Here is a 26,477-nt window from a genome sequence, read left to right on the forward strand (position 1 = left end):
TTTTGTGGTTCCTCATGAAGTGACAGTTTAAAAAACTTGAAAAAAACCCAGGTTCCAATGTGAATAGAGATAGTCAGTATATGTGATCTGATCACTTGCATAAAACTGATCTTTAAATTTCCTTTCAAAGGTAATTTAGAACAATCTTGGATCCCAGATATATTTTTAGGTATCTCTATCTATTTTTTATTATTTTGGAAAGGCAACACCTTTCCATTCTCTAAGGTCTTCCTTTATGGATTCTTTTAAAATCACTTTCTTTTTTCTTTTGCTAATTTCGTCCCGTTGCTTCTCTTCTCTATCCTAAAACTGCATTTCCCTTCTTGGCATTTAGACTCTTCAAATATTTATAGATTGTTACCATGTCCCCCTTTAGTAATTTCTTAGACAAACTATGCATATTTAGCACTTGCAATCAATCCTCATACATCAATCACTCCAGACGTCTAATCATTTTTGCAGCTTTCTTCTGATCTTCCTCCAATATATGAATATCTTTCTTATAATATGACATCTAAAATTAAATACAATGGGTCATGTCTGCAGCTCATGTAAATCAGTGTAGCTTTGCTAGAAGACTGTTGATTCATGTTAGCTAAAGAGCAACATTTCTAATGCAAAGATTTCGAAGCTGTATATGTTTTGTGAGATAGTGAGCCTGAATCTACACCATTGGTTTTTTTTTGCATAGCAAAGCCTCTTTGAATTAATTTCTATCACTTAGCTATAGGTCTGAATCATGAATTTCCAATTTGCTTCCTGTAAAACTTCAAAATTCTCTGCATTTTCATATTTTTCTTATTGTTTTGAGGAGCTTCTTTAGCCTCCCGGATACATCTCCATCCCATTCTCAGCACAGCCATGTGTCCCAGCCCTCTAGCTAGAAGTTTCTACTTGCAGACCATGGCCAAGCAGAGTTGATGCAGATTTAGACTGGCTGGGGGAATTATTGCTGTAGCCCAGATGGTAATGAGCAACAATGGCTGACACCTTCCCAGAGCATATCTACTACATGGAAAGAAAGCTTATAATCCTCCTTACAGTAGCTGATCTATGCTTGGAGTCTTCCACCATCTTTGTCACTCTACTGGCCCCATCAAGTAGTCTGTCTCTCAGCATGTTTAATCTCAAATCAGCTTTTTTTTTTTTTCATTATAATTGTCGTAGTTCAGCCCCGATCGGACCAGACTACGCAGTCTCTCTCTCACTCCCCCCACCTTCCGAGAGAACAGGGGGAGAAAATATAAGGAAAAACGACTCGAGGTTTGAGACAAGGACAGGGAGAAATCCTTAAAGTTACCGTCACGGGCAAAACAGACTCGACTTGGGGAAAACTATTCATTTATTACTACAAACAGCAGGATAATGAGACAGAGAACAAGATAACCTCCATCCACCCCTCCCTCTTCCCAAGCTTAACATTATCTCTACTACCTTCCCTCCCCGAGTGGCACAGGGGGAAAGAGGGAATGGGGGTTGCAGTCAGTTCATCATATGTTGTTTTACGCCGCTGCTTCATGGTCGGGGGAAGAACTCCTCACATTCCTCCCCTGCTCCAGCGTGGGGTCCCTCCCACGGGCCACAGTCCTTTGTGGAACTGCTCCGGTGTGGGTCATCTCTTCCACGGGTGCAGTCTCTCCAGAACAGCTGTCCCAGCAGGCCCTCCACGGGCCACAGCTGCCTTCAGGCATCCACCTCCCCCAGTGTGGGGCCCTTCACGGGCTCCAAGTGGATCTCTGCTCCTCCGTGGACCTCCATGGGCTGCAGGGGGACAACCTGCTCCACCATGGTCGTCACCACAGGCTGCAGGGGAATCTTGGCCAGGAGCCGCATTACTCCTCCCCCTCCTTCTGAACTGACCTTGGTGTCTGCAGCCGTTCCTCACAACAGGCTGGTAGGTGTCTCTCAGGATCTTTTTTACATCTCATTCACTTCTCATCTCCTCTCCACTTCTTGCAGCCGGGCTGGACCGAGTCGGGCCCAGTTGGCTGCCTGGCGAGAGGCCAGAGGGTGAGGCCTGCAAGGCCCATGAGGCCTGCGTCTCCCCCTCTGCGCCTCTGCCCCCGCTCAGCTTCTTCACATCTTCTCTTCTCTCTCTTTTTTTTTCTGTTTTCCCATTCTTAAATACGTTATCGCAGAGGCGTCATCACGAGACATTCTGCTACCAATCGGCTCGGCCTTGGCCAGCAGTGGGTCCGCCCTAGGCCTGGCCAAGTCCCCTGAACAAAGGGGAGCGACTTCTAGCAGTTTCCTACAGAAGCTACCACCTTAGGCCCCCCCTACTAAACAAAACCACAACAATAATCTAACAAAGTTCATGCAAACTTGTAATAGGAAAAATAAGCTTATTTTTTTAAAACAAATTTTTTTCAAACTAGCTATGGCTAAAGGGCAAAAGTAGAAGCCCTAATTAGGCCCTAATAGCTGTAAACTTTCTATATTGTCAATGGAGATAAATAGCTTTTTTAGAAGATTAATACAGCATTTAGCAGAACAAATTAATGCTGAAAATAAATGAAAATGAAATAGATAAATAACTTCCAAAATAGACTATCACTGCTATATGCAAAATTTTGACCTTTTATTACAAATACTGTAAGAGAAAAAGTGCTGTAAGAATTAGATTTCACAGGATTAATCTGTAATATATTAGAAATACACACACCCTCACATTCCCTTATTATTGAAGAGCACTATTTCACTATATCACTATGGTCAATTCTGTCCTGAATTGACACTATCTGGGAGGAGAGGTGGGGAGGAAAGACTTCTGGATTGTTGTTAACCTTTCCATAGTATCATAGTATTGAATTGATATTCTTTTCTTTTTTTTTTTTTTTTTTTTTTTGTCATTAATGTGTAATACAAGCAGCCCTGCTTTAGAGAAATCTGCTTTATTGCAAATACATTGTGGCTGAGGTGGAACTGGGTTTCAAGTCAAGATAACATCTTCCCCAGGAAACATTTTGTTCAGATTGTAAAAATTCTTTACTTGAAAAAGTTCAGAAGCCAGGCAAATTTGTAATTGATAATCATAAAGAAAATCTATCGACCACTTTGCTATTTTGTAAATTATTTTACGTATTCTTTTCCCCACCCGCCTCCATTGTTTTCCAATTTATGCACTTTTTCTTTGGCCTTTTCATTTTAAATGAGTGTTTTCTGCTTGAGTTCTTTCAGAACTGTTTAGTACAACTTCTATGACTTCAAATTCCACAGGAAAAGTAAACCAAATGCCATTTGAGCTGTAAGCCATATGTCAAGACAACATTGTGTTCAATACCAAAGGAGTCACATAATAGCATGGGAGTCACAGACAATAGTATTTGTTCAAATAATCACACTCACAAAAATTGATATAAAGAGAATTTTTTGTTGTTGTTGTAAAAATATATACAGGGAGAAAAAACAAAGCTTTCATGAGATCTTGTGTATATTAGCATTGTGTTTCACCACAGAAAGGTATGGAGAAAGACACTTTGAAAATTCCCTCTACACCAATCATCATATTATCCCGATTCAAATGGATTAGACTTTCAGATAACATACAGACCACTGAGATAGACTGACAATCAATTATAAATTACATGGCAACAGGAATTTGGCATAGAAAACACCTAAGGAATGAGGTCATCTGCTGTGTTTATCAACACAAGATTTTTCCCCCTCGGAGCACTTTTGTATGTTGTGCAGAGTACCTCCCTAATTACTTCTTGGGATGAAATTCTTTTCAGCAACTATAAGGATTCATACTGTACTCTCACTGTAGTTTAGAGTTAGATACTCCTGACCTTGTACACCTCTTAAATTTTGGTCCCCTGTTTTGCAAGGAATGGAGTGAAGGGATTTATGAGGTATGGTAAACTAGCAGGGTAATATTGAGTTGCCTCCTTGCTATGGTGGTGAACAAGTAGCTACGTTCTATGAATGCCTGCTAAGCCCAGAAAGGCAAAATGTGATATTAGAAGTTGTTAGGGAAGGCAGATAGAACAGAAGAGAAAACATCATTAAGGCAGCACATAAATCACTAAACCAGTTATATTTTAATAATGCAGTGCATTCTAGTATTCTTACCTGAAAAGGGTTAGGCAGAAATAGAAAAGCAGGAAGGAATGTGACAAGGATGAGCAACAGTACGGAACAGCTTTTGTTTTAAGGGATATTGAACAGAACAAGACTTCCAATTTGGAAAAGCCATGATATGGTACAAGTACATAAAATTAGGAGTGATGATCAGTCATTAGCTCTCAAAATAAAAGAGTGAGAAGTCTCCAAATGACATTTTTCAAGCAGCAGGTTTAAAACAAATGAAGTATTTTTTTAACATGCTCATAATTAAAATGTGGAACTCATTGCCACAGGATATTATGAATAACATAGGTAGAAATGGATTCAGACAAATTTATAGAAAGAACAAAAAATCTTTCAGGGGCTATTAAACACAAAGATCTGAAGTCATGCCTGATTTGAGAAACCACTAATTATCAGATACTTATAGCATATAAACTTCTTTTGTTCTTATATTATTTTGTTAAACACCAACTGTCCACTGCTGCCCCCTCTCAGATAGGGCAATGTAACAGACCTCAGACTTAAGTCCTTTCAGGTGCTCTTTTGTCATTATCTGCTAAATAAATGCCAGTGTTCAGAAGAAAAGAAGGCCACTTGGTTATCTGGAGCCTGTTTTGGAGTTGGGCTATACAACTGGCAAATTCTCCTGTTTTTCTAAATGCCACCCACAGAGCTTCTGAAGGCAATGGTTCTATGCTTAGAAATAATCTGCATATTTGTGAGGCAGGAAGATTGGGCATTTACAGCAGCAGCGTGATCTCCTATGCTCGTCTTACCCACGTGCTTCCATTGCAAACTCTGTCTCACAGGTATGTGCAGGGAACTGTCTGTCCACTCAATTTGACCCTTGGCTTCTGCAGATATTGTTCTGGAATACGCCAGCAGCATAGATTTATTTCTTGTGGAACACAAGTCATCAGATTAAAATTAAAATTTATTATTCAGCTGAGCTTTTATAGGTCTGAAAACAGGTAAGGAAAATATTCTTCAGAATACAAGCTATGAAATAAGAAGAACTATCAAGATTTAGATATATACCTCATTAGCATTTTCAAATACCTTTAGGTTAATAATATCCTGTTTTGTTTTAAATCTTTCACATTTTTAAGAGCTTTTAATTTACCAATTACAATGACAAGTTTTCAGTAATGAGATAAAAGATTCTTCTTGTTTGTTTTATTTTTTTTTTAAACTAATTTTCTAATTTATCTGGACAGAAACTTGCACTGCTGCATTTTTGCCAAGACTTGTCATCCATGTGTGAGTCCAGAGATGTGACTGACTATGAAATTGCATCTTTCACAGACACTGGTGGTTTCTCCTTAATTGTTAGAAGACTAAAAGAAGACTAATGAACTACTCTAGTAAAGCCAGTATATTCTGATCCCTTTGCAAATCAAGAGAAGACTGTAGAAAAAAGTAAGTTTATAGCTTGCAGACTGAAGCTAGATTTTCCACATAGTCCTATCTGAGAATTACCTTTCTATTTTTCTCATTATAATTTAAGTAAAATGTACTCCTGGACTAAGGCTTCAGAAGATTTCTCGTCTGTGCTGTCTCTCTTTTGGTGTTTTTTTTTTTCAGTCAAGCAATAGTATGTTGCTCATCACTACAGATAGTGGCCATTCTATCAAAACGAAGGAAGTAACAATTTGTTTTTCTTTCAAAATTAGAAAAGAATTTCATTTCTAAGAAATATTACTTTATATTTTAGTGCTGAAAAGGAAGATTTCACTAGAGTGTCTTTTCAGGGGATTTGGGTTGTTTGAAGTGGCCATTACGGAAAAATACCTAACTTCTGTATTTCTTTTATTTTAGCCCTTGGGAATTGGGGACATTTAAAAATGAGAGGAGGAAATAATTTCTTACCTTTTAAAGATAATTTGTTTCACACTGGTAAGCAGCACTTTCTCTTTTACATGTTTATTTCATTTCAAAGCATGACCATGCTACTTCATCTCTGAAGAGTGATTTTAACACTCTACTGTTTTAACACAGTTAAGCTGGAAGGCAGTCAAGGAAGTAATTTGCTGTACATTTAATGCTGTAAAGTATCCACCAGGGAAATCTTAACAGATTTTTCTGTTTCCTCACAAAAGTGTCCATGAGTAAAACTCCAATTTCCTGACTAGTTCTCTGATTAGCTTTTAACCACTCTGTTCTGTGTCAGACAATTGGTGAGAAAACAAAGATTGGGCTTTTGTTGATATTCGTGTATAATACACCTTTATCATGATCCCATTGGTGACGTCTCCCGGATTTGCTATGAGGGAAGCTTCACAACTGTTGAGCTTATCTTCAGGCACCAGTCCTGTGGTGCTCTGTAACTGTGCAAGGCTGAAGCTAATCTGGTGTTTAACTCTGTTCCTATGGGGATCTTGAACACTGAAGCAGCTTAGCTCCCGCTCTGTGGAGCTCAGATGCTCTGTGGATCATGAGCTGCTCTATATCTGAACCATCGCTTACACACTGGTTTTTCAAAGCTCCCCTTGGACCTTCATCACACAGGAATCTACACCAGCAGAATCTTCCGTGATCTATGGTTAAAATGAGGAATATCTTTCCAGGAACCATCACCTAGGTCTTCCTTAGGAAGTGTATACAAAACTAAACAAAACTGTTTAGAGGAAGCTTTGAGAGCATGCTGAGGTACAGCTATGGTACGCAATTCCCAACACACTGTGGAATTTAATTAATAATGTAATGCTCCTTTAAACAATATAACCTCCTTATTTTTTGAGAGGATTCCTGGAACTGAGGGAGTAGATGGATTTATGTTTAACCTGTGCTTCATCAGGTATCATATGCTAGTGCTTACCTTCCCTCCTGAAGCCAGTTTAGTATTTGCTTTCAGTTAAATAGTGAAAAGACTGCAAAGAAACCCTTTGAGTCAACCCTTTATGAGACTTTAAGGGCTGTTACTTGTTCTGTAGCCTTCATACCACCATATCTATGTCATGAAGTCAATCATATTCTCAGTTTCCCTTAAATACTTTGTTTTCGGTGTTCAGCACAGAAAAGTGTTTATTATTACTAAAATAAAGGTTCTAGCATAAGGCCTTTTATGAAACTTGTATTTTATTGCCATGAGCACTGCTTGACCATAACAAAACTGTCATGCCAACCCTTCTGCTTATAAATAGTACTTATTTCATTGCTAGAGTTGTCATGTTCAAGTAAATAAATATGTGATTTTTTTTCTAGTTCAGACAGTAGGAACAGATGTATGGCTTTGCATGCTCAAGAGGCTTTTGTGCATTGTAATGACAAAACAAATATTTTTATATCCATCTGCAAAATATATCCTAAAACAAAATTCTGCAGGTTGAGGCAGGTTGAGTCTTAATGCTACGGCATTAAGGCAAAACTAACATTTTGAGTGTTCTTAGAGATTTGCTCTGTGGATTTAAGTAGAAGTTGCTGCAGCATTTAGAAAGAGCAGTATGTACTGAAGTGCAAAAGTGTTGGGTTTACTATGGCTGTTACTTCAACACATTTTCTGATTAATTCATTAATGTGTTAGTCCTGAAAAATGAAATGACACTTCACTGCAGTAGTCTGCGAAAATCCTGATAATATTTTAATCTACAATGTTTTCAGCTAACTGCTTGATGATTTCAGCAAAAAAAAACCTTTCCCTGGTGGAGCTATCTTTAAAAAAAATCACACTAAGTCGTCTGCCTTATAGCACATGTAATGCACTACAAAATTCAATATTTTGGTCAATAACTTGCCAGCAACATGAAAATGTATGATCTTCCACACTGGATCTGATTGATTCCAGTCTCTTGTGTGAAATCATCCTGCACAGGACATGGAAGGAAAGCTTATATGAATACGGCAGGTGCAGCGACACTTCCTCCACCTTCTAGCACTCCAAAGTTTAACCAGTTCTGGAGCCATGAAAATTATTTTTATATTATTGCTTAAATACAGCCAACACCATAAGAGTGATGAAGACAATAGCGTGATGATTTTTTTATGTAAGATGTTAAGTTTTGAGATACTGTGGTTTGTTCTGAGACACAGCAGTGTTCCACTTACCAGTGGACTTTTTTTCAAGTCAGTTTATGCAGGTTTGACATTCTTCGTATCAAAGCCAAGACTGTTTAGTTCACACTAATCAGCTGAGTGCAGAGAATTGTCTTGCTATCAACCCAAATAAAATGCCATGCCACAAAAAAAGCAGTCGAGCATTATTTTTATCTGCCCACATCCTACTTGCCCACCTCTGTAGTTGAGATCATTATCCCAGTGTACGGCAGCACTGGTGTGCTATCATGCTGGAGGTTCTTAAGGAAGAGTGAAACCCCTCAGGAGAAACATAATGGTCACCAAAACTGCAATGGTTTTGGCACTTTCTCAGATTCAGTAACATCAGCCAGCTGTGTGCAATGAAAGCGTCCAGTGTCACTGGGGAGCCATACAAGACAGCAATGACTTCTGGGAAGTCCCACTGGGCTGGCTGTTAGTTCCCTAGAAAAATAATGCTACTACTCAACAGCACCTAAGGGTCTCCTTTTGTATTAAAATGCTGAAAGAGAAAGCAGTGAAGGACTTGCATTCTGTAGTTTATACTGTGTAGTTCTTACAGAAGACATCTGTGCTGAAGGGAAATGATAAAGAAGGTAATGATATTGTGAAAATCAGATAGACAGAAAGGAAGATTGTGGCAAGCACTGTGCCAGAGGCTGTAATCAATTAGCTGATTGCTGAACATCAGTCCCCTACATTATATCTGCCAGCAGTGCTGAAAGATGTACAGTCGAAAATTCCCAAACACAAAACCACAAGTTTATTATTGAACTGTTTATTCAAAAAATTTTTAAAAGGAAAAGATCTGCTGTAGTATAGGTTCCATTACCTTGATATTCGGTGGCCATTCAGTGGGATCCACTTTATAAATAGAAGATCCTTGGAATGAGAATTTCCTCTGAAGAACTCAACTAAAAGAGAGGGGTTTTTTTCCTTGTTTGTAATGACTAGGGAGGAATTGGTCAAGAACATCAGGGCAAAAGGCAGTAGTGAGTGAGAAAAGCCATGCAATAATAGAGTTCTTGAGCCTTATGACAGGGAAAAGGAGCAACAGCAAAATAAAAGCATGAAATTTCAGGAAAGTAGACTTCAGTAAACTCAGAATTGTTTTGTAAGATAACATCGGAATTTAAGAAATCTAGGGTTTTCTTAAGGGAGAAATATTAAGGGCATAAATGCAAACTATCCCAGAACAGAAAGCATAACATTGGCTAAATTATGAGCAATAGTGCTAAATTTTGAGCTTTTCATGCAGCATCCAAAAAGGTGAAGCTGGGTCACTTCCTAAGGGTAGGGGAGTATTACATAAATACTATGTTACTGAATCAAAAATTACCAAGATACACAACAGATTTCAATCCCAAAGGCCATGATAATAATAAAAATCATTCTTTCATGACAGAAAAAATAGGACAAAGACCAACTAAATAGCGTTCAAAAAAAGAGGAAAACCGATCAAGAGTTGATACTGATACATATGTTTTTTAATACTTTTTCTGCATCATCACTCTTATTTAAAAGGGTGATAGGCAGTTCAGTATTAGAGTAATAAGTAACAATGAAGAAAATTTAAGCCCAAGGCTTTAAGTGGGAAGGAACAGGTTAAATACTTATTACTAAATTAGATATTTTCAATTAACTGTGATGTTGTGATACTTGAAGAATTAGCTGATGAAATAACAGAAATGCTAGAAGTGCCCCCATAAGTCAAGGACAATAGGTGGTGATCAGAATTGAATGTGACAGGGATCTTTAAAAGAAATGTGAAAAAATATTAGGAAATTAGATGAACTTCAGTTCCTGGAAAAATGCTAGACCAAATAATCAAACTGTTTGTAAGCATCTAAAAGAAAACAAGGAAATTAGTAACTGTCAATATGGATTTGTCAAGACAAAATTACATCGGAATAATCTAATTTCTTTCTGTGAGAGTGCAACTGTGGATAGAAAAGATGCAGCAGATGTCACACATAGCTTTTAATGCTGCCTCATGATATTCTCATAATTAAGCCAAGGAAGTCTATTCCAAACAAAATTATATAAAGTGGGCACAAGAAGACTTGCCTCTTTTTTACTGATAAAGCACTTACCACTGGTTCTCTGACAAATTGGAATGATTTGTTGCAAGAGGCTTGTAGTTCTGGCTCTTCTATCTTCCTTCATTACCAGAAAGAAGTAATTGACATGGTGCTTACTAAACCTGCAGGCAGAACCATAGGATTCAGCAAATTGGTTGAGATCGACAAGATCTGCGACATTTGACCCTTCATGCTCCTATTCACATATGTATCTGGAATTCAAATCAGTATTTCCATACAGATGTTAAGCACAGAAATGAGTGTAGTCACACTTTGGCAGTATTAAATGCACAGTGGTCACAAAAGGTATTTTTGAAAGGTACTGAAAAGATTGAAATTTCAGTGGGTTTTGGTAATCAACAGTGTAATTCCCCAAAAGACTTTATGAATAGTTCATTTTTAATCTTCTTTATCCCATTCTATATGGCTAGACATGTGGATAACATCGTACATTTCCTTTCCTGACGGAACAAACATAAATCTTTAGAATAAAGTGGGATTCTTTAGAATAATATTTCCCACTTTGATTAGTAGCATTCATAATTTCAAAAGTAGTTTCTCCATTATTTACTTAAAAGTCACTGCTTCTATAAATATTTTTCAAATTGCATAGAGGGCAATAAAGAATGCCAGGAAAAAAAAAAAACAAGCAATTTTATTTATGGAAGGAAATTTCACTTTTGGAAATTAATTAGCATTTTATTTGTGCACTATTTTTTTTACTTTATAGCTTGCTATGTTTGCATTGCCCGCCAATAGGTGGCACTAATAATTTCTATATTAACTGAGTGGTTGTTCTATTGTCTTTCAAGAGTAACGGAGTTATATCCCCACACATCTCACTATTTCATCGTCTGTGGTTTTGACTTAAATTTTATGTTTAACAAACAAAGGATTTTTGTATAAAAATATAGGTACTGAAGATCCAAGCCAATATTGGATTTATGGACACAGAACTGATACACTAATAAACTTTGAAAAAGTATTGGTTTCTTTTTGTTTAGGGGATCAAATAGTAATGTGCCAAAAATTAATGAAGGCTGAAAACTGCTGATCCACAGCATTTGAAGGGTACATTTAACATCTGAAATAAAATGAAAACAGTAACACCAATACAACATTTATATTTCTCACTTTGACTTAATTTATTTCTTAGGAAAAAATTCAGATGATGTGTTTAGAACAGTTGAAGTAAAAAGCATTTTTTGCAGTGCAATCTGAATCCTGTGGTCATGATTCACCTGGCCACATTTGTCTATGATCAGTGCTTGATTTTTGGGCACCTGTGATTATGGGTCCTTTATCTGTGGACTTTAATTTATTTTTATTACCCTCTGTTTCATCTTCATGGTAGCACTATCACATTGTGAGAATTTGAAGTATAAGGCAAAGAAGAGCTGGATAGGTGGTTGATTTCTCTTAGGCCACCAGGGAGAAAGGCATACATACAAAGTTTTTAAAAGAGTGTATATTAAAGTGGAAACTGGATGTCACCAGCCCAAGGTACTTCTCTTCTCCAGCTGAGAAAAATCCAGGATATGACATACGGTAAAGGACATGTCAAGTTCTGCTGAGTTCTTGTGTGAGCCAGCCTGTGCAAATTTGTTGCATAAGGTCATTTATCGTGGTTTGTGCTGTGTTGCAGGCCCAAAATATACCCTGGTGTATAAGCAGACACAGCAAAACCCAGTGCCATTCCAAAGCAGAACTCATTTCTGAAGATAAGGAGATGAAGCCAGTTATTTTAATAACACAACTTTCAGATACCAAACTTCATGATTTCTCAAAAAATTCAGATGAGTCAATTTTTGTTTTTAGCTTTGTACACTAAAAATCTGCTTTTTGGAGGATTCTTCCCACGCTGGCTGCCTTCTGATATATCACTGCAGCACTGGCTGTGGTGGGCATGCTGGGGTAGGAATGGATGTCAAATGGAGTTGAAAGTGATATGTGTATGGGAGGACTACCTTATCAGGAGTATTTGGCAGTTAAAAGCAGCTTAGTACCTGCCTGAGGACTGCAAGAATATGGATGTTTCTACTGTATTTTCCTATGAGATGAGTGTATGCTCTGAACCTTCTTTTAGGAAAGAGAGGTGGCAGCAATAAAGTTAGCACTCAAGCACCATCTGTGAAAGACAGCAAGCCTCTATAGACCCTCTACATACTGTGAGAATCACCTATGAGGAGGGATAGAAAAAACCTGGAAGGAGGAAGGAGAGAGGGAAGTACAGAGTAAGGAGCAAAAAAAAAAAAAAAAGCGTCATAAAGTTGATGAGTTAATATGAATTGAAAAATACTCTACAGACCATCGTAACACTTGTATATTACTGCAGTAGAAATCATGGCCATTTTCCACATGTCATACAGAAGAAATGAATTATTGCCAGCCCCAGTAAATCCTGTCTGTAAGCCTTCTGACAGCTATTATTTGCAACAGGAAGAGTCTGAATATTCAGGAGTTCCTCTTAAAATTAACATAAAGCCTGAGGCACTCTCCAGGCATATGTTAAAACGAAATCTATCCTGAAGACACAATTTAAGTGGAAGACTTCCCTGATTATTGGTAATAAGGTTGCATTCAAAACAAGGAAGGAATGTGTTGTGAGTCAAGAGAATTTTGCTGGAATGCTGGAAAACACAGCTGTAGCCTACAGAAATGAGTAATGAATAAATCTATTCAGCTCATGCTACTTGTTGGTACCAATCTTTAAGTCAACTCCCTGGTGGCCTCTGACTATATCCACTGAACATTACCTAACATTTCTGTTTTCTTCCCTATCCTACTCTACTCCTAGGTGCACACCAACAGGCAACACCTGTGTTTGCATGGGAATACAAAGGCAGGGTCATCTGAGGCCCTAAGGTGAAACATTGATAGTCCTGGTCATGAATTTCCATCATTTCACCCAACTATAGTGACTCCAGCTCTACTGGAAATGGCTCTTCTCTTCCAAGGATCACTCACCTTTCCTCCTGTGCTCTGCAATATCAGCAAAGAGCATCATACCACAGGGTCACCTCTACCGCTGTTGATTACAGTCCTCAGTGGAGAGGGTCATTGACAAGGGTCCTCTCTGTTAAGCGTGCACTTGTTCCCACAATCTGGACAGTTCTCTCGTCCTTCTTTCTTTTTTGCTGATCATCCTCCACCCTGCTGGTTTATACTTTATGTATCCTATAAAGATCTCTCAGAGTGTACTTTGATTGCTGTTGGGGGAAAAAGAAATATTAAAAGAAAACTCTACTTTCTGCTCTCTCCAGCAGATAGTAAGAGAGAGCATTCAGCTCCAGAGACTTTTCTATGTGTACTGATAGAGGAAGGCATACATCTCCCCTTTACTATACCTGTACTTTCACTTGTATTTTCCATTTTGGGCAGTTAGTATCCATGCTGTTAACTGTGGATCACAATATTAAATGGTTTTATCCCTGTAATGCCCTGACAAATCAGGAAATGTCAATATACCTGCTTTATAGGCAAAACATTAAGCACCAATATTGTGAGCTCAGGCTTGTGAAAAAGTCATTCATAAATGTGTCAATTCTCTATAAGCATATGCAAAGTTTGTGGTACATGCAAGATAACTCAGATATCTCTGGCTTTTCCTTGAAAGGTTCTGTGACACAGTTCAAAAGAATAAAAAGAAACTAAATGTTACCTTCTTTTACCACATACTAAGTTAACTCAGATAACTAACCAGTACTGTTGACTTATTTGTGCTAACCTTTTACCCTGAGTTTTCACTAATTGTCCCAAACTCACAGTGGAGTATATAGTGAATAAAGAAATGGACTCTGATTTTTTTTTTTTTTCCTAATCCTAGGCTGACTGATGGAATGTCCTTCCCCTGCATTTCTTGCCATATTCTTGTAAGTGATGCTTGATGTGATATAATACCTTTCATGCTTAAGCATCTCAGAAAGTGTTTAACAAAGAAACGACACCACCATCTCCTGCAGTGTAGTGCAACATGATGTGTAGGGTTGAAAGGGCAGAGAAGAAAGCGTATTTCAAGAGGACAGCATGAGAAAAAGAAGGATGCATTATCTATCATTTTTACTTTAAAATCTTGTGTCTCAGATCCATAAAGTGCAGCAAATTACACATAAACTCAGCTATTAGTGTTGATATAAGAGATCCTGTTGTGCTGACAAGGGAGTAAATATCCACATAGGTATTTTTATTAATATAAAAGTTTATATGTAGGAAATGGATGTTTAGGAACAAATATAATGTCATTACGTATTGTGGCAATATTAGTTGACATGTTTGGGAATGCACTGTCAAGATGAATTAGATCCCACCTTTGTTCACAGAATGATGCTGTCAGAAACAATGAGAAAAAAAAAATATTGCTCGGTTACAGGCTGTGGCCTATTTCCTGTGCCTCAAGGGTGGCAAATGAATGACCAAGGCATAAAGCAGTATGTAATGTCAAATGTAAACTGACACTCTGAACAATACAATTAGAATAGGATTGTTTATTATTGATCCCAAACACTACAACAGAAATCCCCTTGGCGAGGTTTTGGACTCTACCCTGAGTAACCTCCTGTGAAGCAGTCTCAGTACACATCTGTGCCATGCCTGAATCTATTGCTAGTCAGCTTTCTATTCTCTAAAGTATCAGTTTCGATCTAACACTTTAAAATCTTCATTGTGTTTAACACCACAGTGTCTTGGGAAATGGGAAGTGGCAGTCATCCTGACCCTGAGGCAAGAGGATAAAGACTGCGATTCCAGAAAAGACTTTGATATTGTGGTACTCAGTACAGTAAAGCTCACAGTAAGCAACAGCATAACCTAGAGTTTAAACACTGTTCTTTAGATTTAAAAAAAAAACAAAAACCAAAGAATCTAAGCCAGGATAAATTTAGGAACACACTCCTCTTTGCACAGCAAATGAGAAGGATTTGGTAATTGAAAATGGGGTTCAAAACTCTGTTATAAATCATTCAGTCAGATTAGCAGTGCCATAAATTGAAGCACACCTGAAATTCTGTCCCTCTTGAGGAATTCTGGCATTTATCTCAGGGTATACTGAGATAAAACCATACAGCTCGGTCGATGGCTCATACAGATTTTTAGCTTTGCAGAAATTCACACAGGGTAAATTAAACTCCCAAAGAGCCTAATTAATTATGAGATTTGCTGCTTGGCAAAAATGACTAATTTATCACACATCCTTGCTCAGAAAAATCATAGGTAACCATGGGTATGATTTCTTGTTTAGCTCAAATGTGAAGGTTGGGAACCAGGAATTGTTTTGATACTGGGCGTTTTGTTAAGCCAACTCCATGCTGAAGGCTTAATAATAGCATAACAGTAGTAATTGCATAGCAACTACTAATGTGAACGTAACACATATAATGGAGAGATTTGCATAGCCTGTAGAAATTAGGTACTGAGGGTGGGATTGATCTCATCTAATTTTAGAGTTCTAAAATGCGCATGTCTGTCTGCAAGTTGGTCACCCTTAAATTCTTCAAATGACAGAAGCAAGTACTCCTAGTTATGCAGCTGACCTGTTTCGAATTTCTGCTTTGGGATACTGTGAACTGTGCTCCAAAGTCCATCATGTCTTTCCATTGAGAGTTTATAGTTCTTTCTAGTCACCATAGACTGCCTCAAGTGCTTAGATGGAATGTAGATGTACATGCATTTATGTTTGGCCAAATGACACTTACTCACACTGTATTACCTAATATTATTAGAAAATGCTTTGGAAAATATATAAAAAAATATATTTAAGACTTCTTTCCTTGGAACATTCTTCAAGGCAATATTTATAGTTACCATGCTGTCAGTCCCCTGGCAAAGCAAAGTTGTGAGAATGGAAGCTCAGAGCACTCTGTGGGGACCACTGCTTTAGCAAATCTGAATTTTTTCTTAACTAGTATTTCAAACTCCCTTGTCACAGAATCTGAAACTCTTGCGATAGTTTTAGACTGGTTTGGTTAGAAAATGACCTTAAAAAAGTGCTCATTTTTGTTTAAAGAAATCTTAATCTAATGCCAATCATGAAATGTCTGTCCAAAGGTAGGATTTGGGAATATTTCCTTCTATTATCACATATCAAAATCAAGTGCAAAGGTACAAAAGAAAAGACAACTGCTTTTTCCTAAACCAGAGTCACAGGGGCATGATAATATTACCTTTTCCAGAACAGCTTGATGAAATTTTTGTTGTAATTGGTGTATCAGCTGTAGTATCATTTTCTTTCTGTCTTAATAAGTTCTACAATGAAAGTGAAGTTCTGGACAGCATGCAAAACCTGCGTATGCAGGAGGTAAGAATAAGTGGCAGTGGATTATTGATATTCTTATTTTCTGCTTTAGTGCTGAACATATTTCAACAAGTTTTCAATAACATATCCTAAAATTTTGTCAGACATAAACAACTGCACACTTGTTGTGATCAAAGTCCTGTTTTGGGCTGGATCACCCAGATGTTATGATTAGTTCTGTGATATAGCCTAGTCTGGGAATTGTCTCTGTATATTGATCTTCCTCTTCCAGGATGAGTTCTTGCTTTGAACTCTCCATAAGAAAAATGACCTTAGAGATTCTTTGCCATCTGATATCAGATTACTGTCAAAGAGGTCACAGATTAATATGACTGAAGTAACTCATCGATGACACTATGTTTTGCCAATAACAACGCTGGTACACTGCAATATCTTCAGCAGCTGAAGCATTTTGAAGGCCTACACTACCAAAGTTAAGAATCCGTAGGCATGAAAAGTGTCTTAGAAATGGAGGGGGATCTGTGCATGGATTCAGTTCAAACAGATTAGTCCAAACATATGTGTGGTTTTTCTGTTGTTGTGAGACCAAGGTGCTTTATAATTTGAGCAAAACAATTCTAGAACAACTGAATTATTCTTAGGGTTACAACTCAGAGGAGCATAGCTCTATGCAAACAACCATTCACTTGCATTTGGCTTTATTATTTTTGCTTTTGCAAACAGCTGACATGAGTTCAAGACTTGTCATAAACTGCTGCCTTCTTTTACGTGTCACAAGGAATATCTTTAAATACAACAAAATCTGTGGAACAAATAAGGTGTTCAATAGTGTTGGAGCTATGTCACAGCTCTGTTTACCATCATTAATGACAAAAAAAGTTTCTGAGAAACATCCTTATTCAAGGATACATGACGATTTAGTGATTAGAATAATAGAATCATAGAATTATTACGGTTGGAAAATACCTCTAAGATCATCAGGCCCAATTGTCAAAAAGAAGAACAGAAGAAGAGTACTCAGGAAGTAGTGGACCTTCCTCTAGCCTGTCTCTTCACCATTTAATTTTCCAGGGATTTATTTAGTTGATTTTCTTGCTGTTGCATCACTGAAAGAGCTCAATATTACTTTGATTATCAGCTATGATCTTCTCAACTTTTTCCAAGTAATTGTCTAGGTTACTCTACTCTGTAAACATGGCCTACATTCTTTATTCCAAAATCTATGGCTTTGTTTAGACTGTATTTGTATTTTTTACTGTTTTTCTGAATGTAACTGAGGGATGGAAACTTGTATTCATACTATGAAAGTCTGGAAAACTGGGATTTGGGTAATTAGCTGTAAAGGAAGTTGCAATTATAACCAAAAAGGTTATACTCTGGAATGAATATTCGTGTTTGAGACATGTTATAAATATTTCTTGTCTCTTCTGCCTACATTTTTTGAACAGACAAAATGCTAGTATGCCTGTTTGCGTGGTTCGTACATAGATGAGTTCTCAGTTTATCCTCCCTGCCTTATCACCCATTCTTCTCTGTGAGGAAAACATGTATGTCTGCTTGAAACTGAATATCCTAGCAAATCTCACGGACTCACTACTCTGCATGTATATCTCCCTTCTTCTGTTCACTACGCTTGTATAACGTAAACTAATTAACCTCTCCTAAGCAGCTGGAAAGGGAAAGTCAGAAGTTTAGCTCAATTTGTCACATGTTTTCCTAAAGATCTTTCTTTTTTTTTTTTTTTTTTTTTTTTTTTCTGTAGAAGGTTCAACTCAATAATCCTCGACTCTTAGTTTAAAGGAATAGTATAAACTACTGTATTGTGTTCTATAATTCAGGAAGCTTCAATAAGATGTTTGCTGTCCTGCTCTACTGAGATGCAATAGCACTTCTGAATCTCAAACAATGAACTTTCAACATTAATTTACTACTGCTTCCTTTTCATAAGAATGGAGGATGTTAGACTGAGCAAGACCTCTCAGGTCAATCAGTCCAGTTCTTGCTATCTAGGCAACCACATTACTGAGTATCTTTCAAAGCAACTTTTTATCTGTAGTGGACTACAGTATCGACAGTAATGTTGATAACAACATATCACATGTAAGACACTTGAGCTTTGCAGAAACAATATTTTTTTTTTTCTAACTGGGAAGAATTCAGAGAATATTTTCATAATCTGTGATTTAAGAACATCCTTAGCAAATTTTAAAAAAAGATCGACATTATTATCAGAGGAAGTTGTTCTCTTGTCTTGGAGGAAAAAAAAAAGTGGCAGAGGAGGGGGGACAGAGGAGATAAATGTTCATGAAATTTGAGGCATTTAGTAGATATTTTTATTTATTTATTTTTTAGTAGCTGGATTGTTGTTTTTTCACTCTTCAACTTGTTTCTTTCCATGCTGAGGAAGGTAAACATGACAACAACGAATGGTCAGAATTATTCTTATGTGAATATTGCAGCTCAGATTTTGGATGGTAAAATCATAGAATCATAAAATGGTTTGGGTTGGAAAGGACTTTTAAACATCATCTAGTCCAGCCCCTCTGCAACAAGCAGAGACATCTTCAATTAGATCAGGTTGCTCAAAGACTTGTCCAACCAGACTGTGAACACTTCTATTAAGGGGGAGTAACTGACATTGACTTTGAACATTTCCAGTGATGTGGCATCCACAAAATGCAGTACATTTTACAGTTTCCTTCTCCTGGACACAATAATTCTGGAAAAAGGTTGGGTGCTTGCAAAGGTGCTGTAAAGGCATGAGCAAAATAGAAAACAACAATACTTCACCTCATTCAATTCTCAGCAAGGGTCTTCACTCCTGCTGGATTTCCTGTTCCTCCTAATCTTGTTCCATGATCTTTTCATATAAAATAAATTATTCAAAAATGCTCAAAGGAAACCCATGGGGAAGGTATTCCAGGAAGCTTACTGCGTTGTGTGGGTATCATACAAATGCAAGAACTAAAGAAGATATCATTTAATAGAACAGTCCAATTGCTTTAGAGTTGTTACACGTTTCTGTGAGAAATAAAAAATCAAAGAAGGTGCTACTGACACTTTTGAAAAGGTCCAAAAATTGGACATAAATGGCTTCTTGTCTCCTTCAACTAATTCCACAGTATTAAAAAAAGCTAGAGAGAAAATTCACTGAGCAAAGTGCTGGATGTGTTAGGAAAGCTATGCAGCAATGGCAAACTGTATGCACAGATAATTGAAAAAGGGAAAGGAGTCTTGTTATGAAAAGGAAGACAAGACTGAGTAAGATGAAACCAAAACCTGATTTTTTACTAGTTAATTATTGTCCAGGGAGAGAGTGTAAACTTAACCCTAAATAACTCTAGGTAATTTGTGTAGTAGCATTAATACACTGTTTCAAATAAATGCAAAGAAGCAAGTGCTCTAACCAGCATGTTAAATACTTTCATCCTGTAGCAGAATCACTTTGAAATGCTGTTGCTTAAGGCAACCAGTAGATTTCAGATTATACAACATTTTCTAATGAGGAGGAGGGAGAGAAATGTACTGAAATAAATTCCTGAAGAGAATTTGTGTCTTAATATTATCTTTTTTTCCACCTGTACATCATTTTATTTTTCATAGCTATTCAGGAAAGCTTTCATGAAGATTTTATTCCTGAATGAACATTCACAGCTGTTTAGCCCCCGCCTTATTGCTGCTGCAGCTAGAGTCTTTGAATATATATTTAAATAACCAGTTTCTTTAAGCATTTCCTAGAAAATATTCTTTTCATCTATTCATGAACTCATGGCAAGATGAATAGGGGAGATATAAACAAGCTTACACATTTATCTGGTAATTATTTACTTTTGTTTTCAGTCAAGCTTTGAAGAAGAAATATATGTCTCCAAAAGACCAGAGAAATAAATGTTGGTATCTCTTTTGTAAGGTGCTCACTGGATTAAACTGAAAAGAGGAGGAATAGCAGGTGCATGCTAAAACTATGCTTCATGTATTGAAAACCATGAACTGCAATACATGAGGAGTATCTTGGCTCTTAATGTACAATTTACGGGTTAGTAATGATGTCTGGTATGGTGGAGGAGCTTTTGGTGGAGGAGGCTTTTCCTGCTCTGCAAACCTGAGTAGAGAGGTGGGTCCTGCTACCATAACTAAGCCATATATGGAATCAGTAAAGCAGCTTTCCTGGTTGTTGGCTAAGGCTGAGATCTGAAAAGAAATGTATCTTATTTCTATTTAGGCTCCTAATTTTCCATCAAGATTGAGGTCCTCAGGGACTTTAAAGAAAAAGACAAGGCAGAGATGAAAACTGGATGCATGTCTTTTGGCTAATGTACTTTGAAGGTGTTGGCCAACATACTTGCAAAGTGAGAGAATGACCTGTATATAGCATCTCTAAGACAATAATTTTCAGGGAATAAAATGTTTTCTATCTGTCAGGTAGGTGATTTTTTTTTTTTTTTTTGCTACTGATGTTCACTTTTACTTCTAAGGACTACATGCTGCTTCTTCAGCATTAGACACTCAGTGACAGCAGCATCAGTCAAATTCTGATCATTTGACCAGCTGCTCACCATTTCTTGATTAGTTCATGCACAACAAGATTAACATATACTTCTTCTCTGAGTGCTTTCGGCTCTTTGTCTTAATTAATATGATGAACTAGGTCATATTAAATACAGAAAAATGCAGGGGAGGTTGAATGTGGGCTGCAAAGGAATAGTCAGCTCACAATAACAGTTTAAATCCCTTGAAACATACATAGAGATAGGACTGGTCTAATTCACTGAGAATAACCTGCAGGACAACTTCTTGCCAGTTTGGTTCTTTGCTCTGCCACTGATGCATTGTATAACCTTCAGTAATTCACATAGCCTACACATAATTTAGATTCCTTGTTAAAATGGGAATAATATGATTTATTAATCCCACAGAGTCAGTGTGAGGTCTTTTCAATATCAGGAAAATGCAATATAATTTCTATGTCTGAACCTCTCTTAACCTCCAAAGTATTACAATGATTAAATATTGATTAGTTTAAAAAAAAAGCTATGTTGTGGCATTTACAGCCAAGAGAGGGAAAGTGTTAATCTGTGGCAGCAAGAAAAGCATGAAAAGCTGACGTGGAGGTGATGAATCAAAACATGGTTATATAGATCCTTTGGAATGCCTTAAGTAGATCCTGTGAAGAGGAAATGCAAGGGCTTTATGTGGATTATCAGTGACAGATCTAATAACAGCTATTCCACTACTCTCTTCCTCCTTCTCTTTGTATGATCTCCTGAGGAATGCATGCAGGTAGGTGGACTGGGACCACAAAGAAACAAAACTACATAGAAACTGCAGTGCAGGTGCTCCAGAAGGTGGATGTTGTCCCTAATATTATGCAAGTGACACCACTAATTTGTTTTGGTAACAGAATGTAGAGTGAGGATGAAGTCCCAGCTGTCTCTGTTCATCAGCTGGATGTTGCCCTAGGCCAGGGGCATACTGTTGCTAATTTTAGTTTATTTTGCTGCTCAGCTCAACTTGTGTCTGTGATTCACCTAGTCATTACGATCAGCAAATTCAGTAATTTCTGTTTTACAGACTCCATGCATGGATCTTTGTAAAATGTAAAAGACTAAGTGTAGATGAAAGCAGTTCCTAAATGGCATATGACTGCAATACTTCACTTAGAGACATCTGTCTGCTTAAATGAAACAAAAATCCTGGTTCTTGTTTCTCTACACTGAGTGATGAGTGATATACCATGGGGAAACAGGATAAAGCAGTGAGTGGCAATGCTCTATCTATACTTAAGCTAGAAAATCAATTAAAAATTCATCTACCCTGGAATGGACCTCCAGAATTCTTACAGTACCTCCCCCTAACCTAGTGCAGTACTCACTATATGAAAATAATGAGGAAATATTAAGGAGGAAATCTGAGAATAAGCCCTCAGGGTTAGATGCCAAATATAAACTTGAAGAAATAGTCTCCTGCACCTGGTATTCCCTGCCGTTCAGTGTCCTCCTGAAGTGCCACATGAAGACATCTTTGCCTTTTCAGAAATGGAAGACCCTTTCTCCCCTTCTGCTGTGTGCTTTTCTGGAAGATGAAGGTTTGGTATCATCCTCCACCTGAGAGACGTAAGTTTCCTACCCAATGGTTATAACCAAGAAAATTTCAGAGGCAAGGCTCTTTGCTATAAAAATTGTTCTGTTTTGTGTACACTATTTACAAAGTGATCCAGGAAGCGAGAAAGAAAAAACGATTCCATAAACCATATACTGTTTTCATAGGTTTTATCTGTAAGTTCCTAGTCAGTATGCAAGTTCTGTAACAGTTTTATATTTAGCTTTGTATCTTTTTCAGAGGTTTTATTGCAGTAACAACACAATCCTAGATTTACTAGAAAAAGAAGCAGGAAAAAGCCAAAATCTGCTTGGTTTTCAGACGAAAATCTTACTCAATGGTTGACCAGGTCACAGAGCAGGACTGGTATGGACCCATAGTTCTTGAAAGTCATGTAATACTGTGGTAGGGAAAGGACTATGGGAAAGCAAAGGTAAAGATATCAGGAGATAGGAGACAACCATATGGCAATCTTACCCTTTCAAGCTGCTTCAGGTCCCCTTTTAATGTTAAAAATATGACTCCTGCAGAATATAAGAGAGATTTGTAGCTTAGTACATTTTAGACTGTCTCCACCTCCTGTCTGGTTTAAGGGATCTATTTTCTGCCTAATGATTGGGTCTTGAAACTCATAAACTTGTGACATAACATTTACATAATTTACAGAATAGGTTTCTAGTGGGTGCCTATTTCACTGAAAGTTTTGTACATACCTTAAAATAGGACTCAGGTTGGAACACAGTTCCTTGAGATGATGTACATTTTGTTTGTTAAAGGTAAAAAAAAAAATCACAACTTTTCCGGTTTTATTTTTCTTCACTATAGGGCAATGAATACCACGTAATAAAATGAAGCAAATAGACTTATGGATTCATGGATGTTCCCCCTGAAAAAAAAATTGTAGCAAAAATATACCTTCTTGGAGTACCATACTGAATCTTAGAGTCCCTTCTGGAGGTTCCCCAGCTCACAGAAATATGTAGAGGTGGTCATTTATTGTCTCTAGAAGAGTAGCTGTTGCTTGTATAAGGTTTTTAAAACAAGACTTCAAGAGGCATTAGCATGGAGCAGTGGCCTGCTCTCCTCTGCCTTTGTGAAGTCCTGATGATTACTTACGATTTTAATTTTGTGCTGCAGAAACTGAAAATTCAGGTATTTGCAAAGCTTGGAAATGGCTGTGTATTCTAAAGAGCACCTGAAGCTGAGTCACTGTCTGTGGGAAAATATGCTCAAAGAAAAAAGAATTAAGGGATTATTCAAGATTACTCCCATTACACCTTCTAGGTTCTTTTATTTTTTTACATATATAGTGTTATTTCTTAGGAAATCGCATGATGTCTTCCTGCTGATTTAACACTAAAACTTCTATAAAAGAATTAAAGAGACTGTGTTCTGCATTGTACTTTGTACAGTGAAGTGGCCTGAGGTATAAGGTGAAAGAACCATGGTACTGAATGCACAGCCTTAATGTATAGTTACACAAACATCACCAAAAAGGGCAGGGCACCTCAGCCTATCAGTAAGAGGAGAGCAAATATTTCATTTCTGGACCACTGGGTTGCATCCGGCTGTGTTTAGTAGTGCCCATAGGTCATTAAGTGAGATGAACTGGATACTGCAGATCCACTTGTGAAGGGACAGGTGTTCTATCACTGAACCATCAGTTTGATCGTTGCAATTGACAGAAGGTCCAATGCCTCCCTCTAACACAGATCTGAGCTACATTACAGGATGATTGTGCGCAAGCTTGTGTGGCTGCAGAAGCGTAAGCTTTAATAAGTCAATCTTCTACCACTGCTGCGCTTTCGATAGGACTTCAGTCTCCAAGGCTATTAATCTGATACTCCTGAAACATTAAGCTCATTGCAGAGATTAGACTGGGATGGGAAACTTGCTTTTGAAACCTGTGAAATTTAAACTTATGCTATATGAGAGGCTAGCAGCATCAGGTTTGACACCAGATCTGTCACCAAACAAGTAGACTTGAAATCAGTTTTGATTCCAGAAGTGGTCTTGAGAGTCCCTTTTCATCAATTTAAAGATAAAACAAGATCTAAAATGTTGAATAATTATATTTTTTGTCAAACTTTTAGACAATTCTGGTTTCATTTTTTAGAGTATCTGCACTATTCTTGCTGATTGCACCAAAGACAGTACAGGTGGAGAGGGCAGCAAATCCAATTTAACTATGAGAAACAGTGGCAATACTCATTGAACGACAGATATTGGTTTGTTTCACTAGTGCACATGGCAGTCACAAACAGCATTAAGTCTCTGGAGGCCTTAGACTGGGTAGACACCTATTCTTCACACATTCAGTTACTCAACCCTTCCTCCCTGTGGCTTGAAACACCATTTACCTCCTGTGGTTACTCCTGAAATTGCTCTGCATTCTGAATTTCTTTGGAGTGGTTCTTCTGCCGAAAAAACAAAGCTGTAGGAGCAGTTTCCCTACGTCATTCCAACATAAGCAGCCAGGCTCCTTCAGGGTATCCTATAAAGAAATTTCTGCTGTGAGAATGCTCCAAAGGGAAACTGGCAATTTGATCTTGAGAAGAGGTTGTTTAAAAGCAACTCCCGCAAGGATGCTTATGGTCTTGTGTATCTGAGATACCAGAAAGGTCCCTTCTGGCAAGAGAACTCTGAATTTGAAATGTGAGTTGCAAATGAGACAAACTATGAAAAGAACATGAAAAAGACAGTTGTGTTTCAAATGTATTCCACAAGAGTGAAACAATCTTACTGGATTTAATCCACACTGCAGAAAAGACTAAGAGCCAATAGGTAAGCCAGGGATGTGTTTCCGTGCCAGCACAATCCTAAAGGAAGGAACTGAAATGGTTCCAAAGAAGTTAAAATAGTAAGTGTTTGATATTTGTATTTAATAGAGCAAGAAGATGGTCCTGATTTTAACATTCTTTTTTTAGAAACCATCAAAACACATAGAAGTACATCTCAGCTTTCTTCAAAGTATCAATGATATGTCCTTGGGTTATGTATGTATGTACATGTAAGTGTTTATGTACACATATTTTTTGTTTTCAACTGATCTATTGTTTTTTGGTGGAAAAGATCCTATTTTCTTCTGCAGAAACCTATTTGTTATATATAAAGGGATTGATTCTGACAATATTTTGTCCAACCATTCACACACAATCTTTTTTTTTTGTTTTATTCTTTTTTTTTTTCTCTTCTCTTTATTCTTTCAAAGAATAGGAAGACTGCCACTGAAACGCTGATGGCCTGTTAAATCTTAAGAAATTTATTTGCAACAGTTTGGAGAAGATTTATAATCCCTCTGAAACCTAATACAGCTCACTCTAATGTAAGTATCTGAAATAGGTCAAATGTGTCTACTTCTTATCAGTAATAAAGAAAGTTTAAGATGACGAGCTCAGATCTAGGCAACAACACTGTAGATATTTACAGTTTAATAATGTAGGTCCTATGCATTGTACTAGGTCCCATGTGTCCCATTCACAGAGACATCAGTACAAACACAATCAAGTATTTTCTGACAGTATTTCCTCCACTTCTATTTTATGTTCTTCAACAGCAGCAGACAGTCCTTATTTCTCAGGAAGAGAAGGACACAAAAACAGACAGTCAATGCAATTAACGTATTTTCTGTTGATCTTTTCGCTATACTGCAATGGAAGACATAACAGCAACCAATCATCCAGCAAAAAAGCACCTGGTTTCTTTTAAAGATGCAATGCAGAAAGAGTGAGTCATTACAAGCCTTGGTGATATTTCCACTTCTTTTTAGACCAAAAAAAGGCAAGATATCTACTTAAATACTTGAAATCATGGTAATTCATTTTATCAAATATAAGTTAGTGCCCCTTGTGCAAAAGCTCCAAGTTTCAGAGTTTAATTACCAAATCATGTACATTTTTTTTCCAAAATAAGTCCAGCAGCATTTGCTCCTTATATGACCAAAT

The sequence above is a fragment of the Chlamydotis macqueenii genome, chromosome 1 (genome assembly GCF_036417535.1).
Source record: "Chlamydotis macqueenii isolate bChlMac1 chromosome 1, bChlMac1.mat, whole genome shotgun sequence".
NCBI classification, from domain to species: domain Eukaryota; kingdom Metazoa; phylum Chordata; class Aves; order Otidiformes; family Otididae; genus Chlamydotis; species Chlamydotis macqueenii.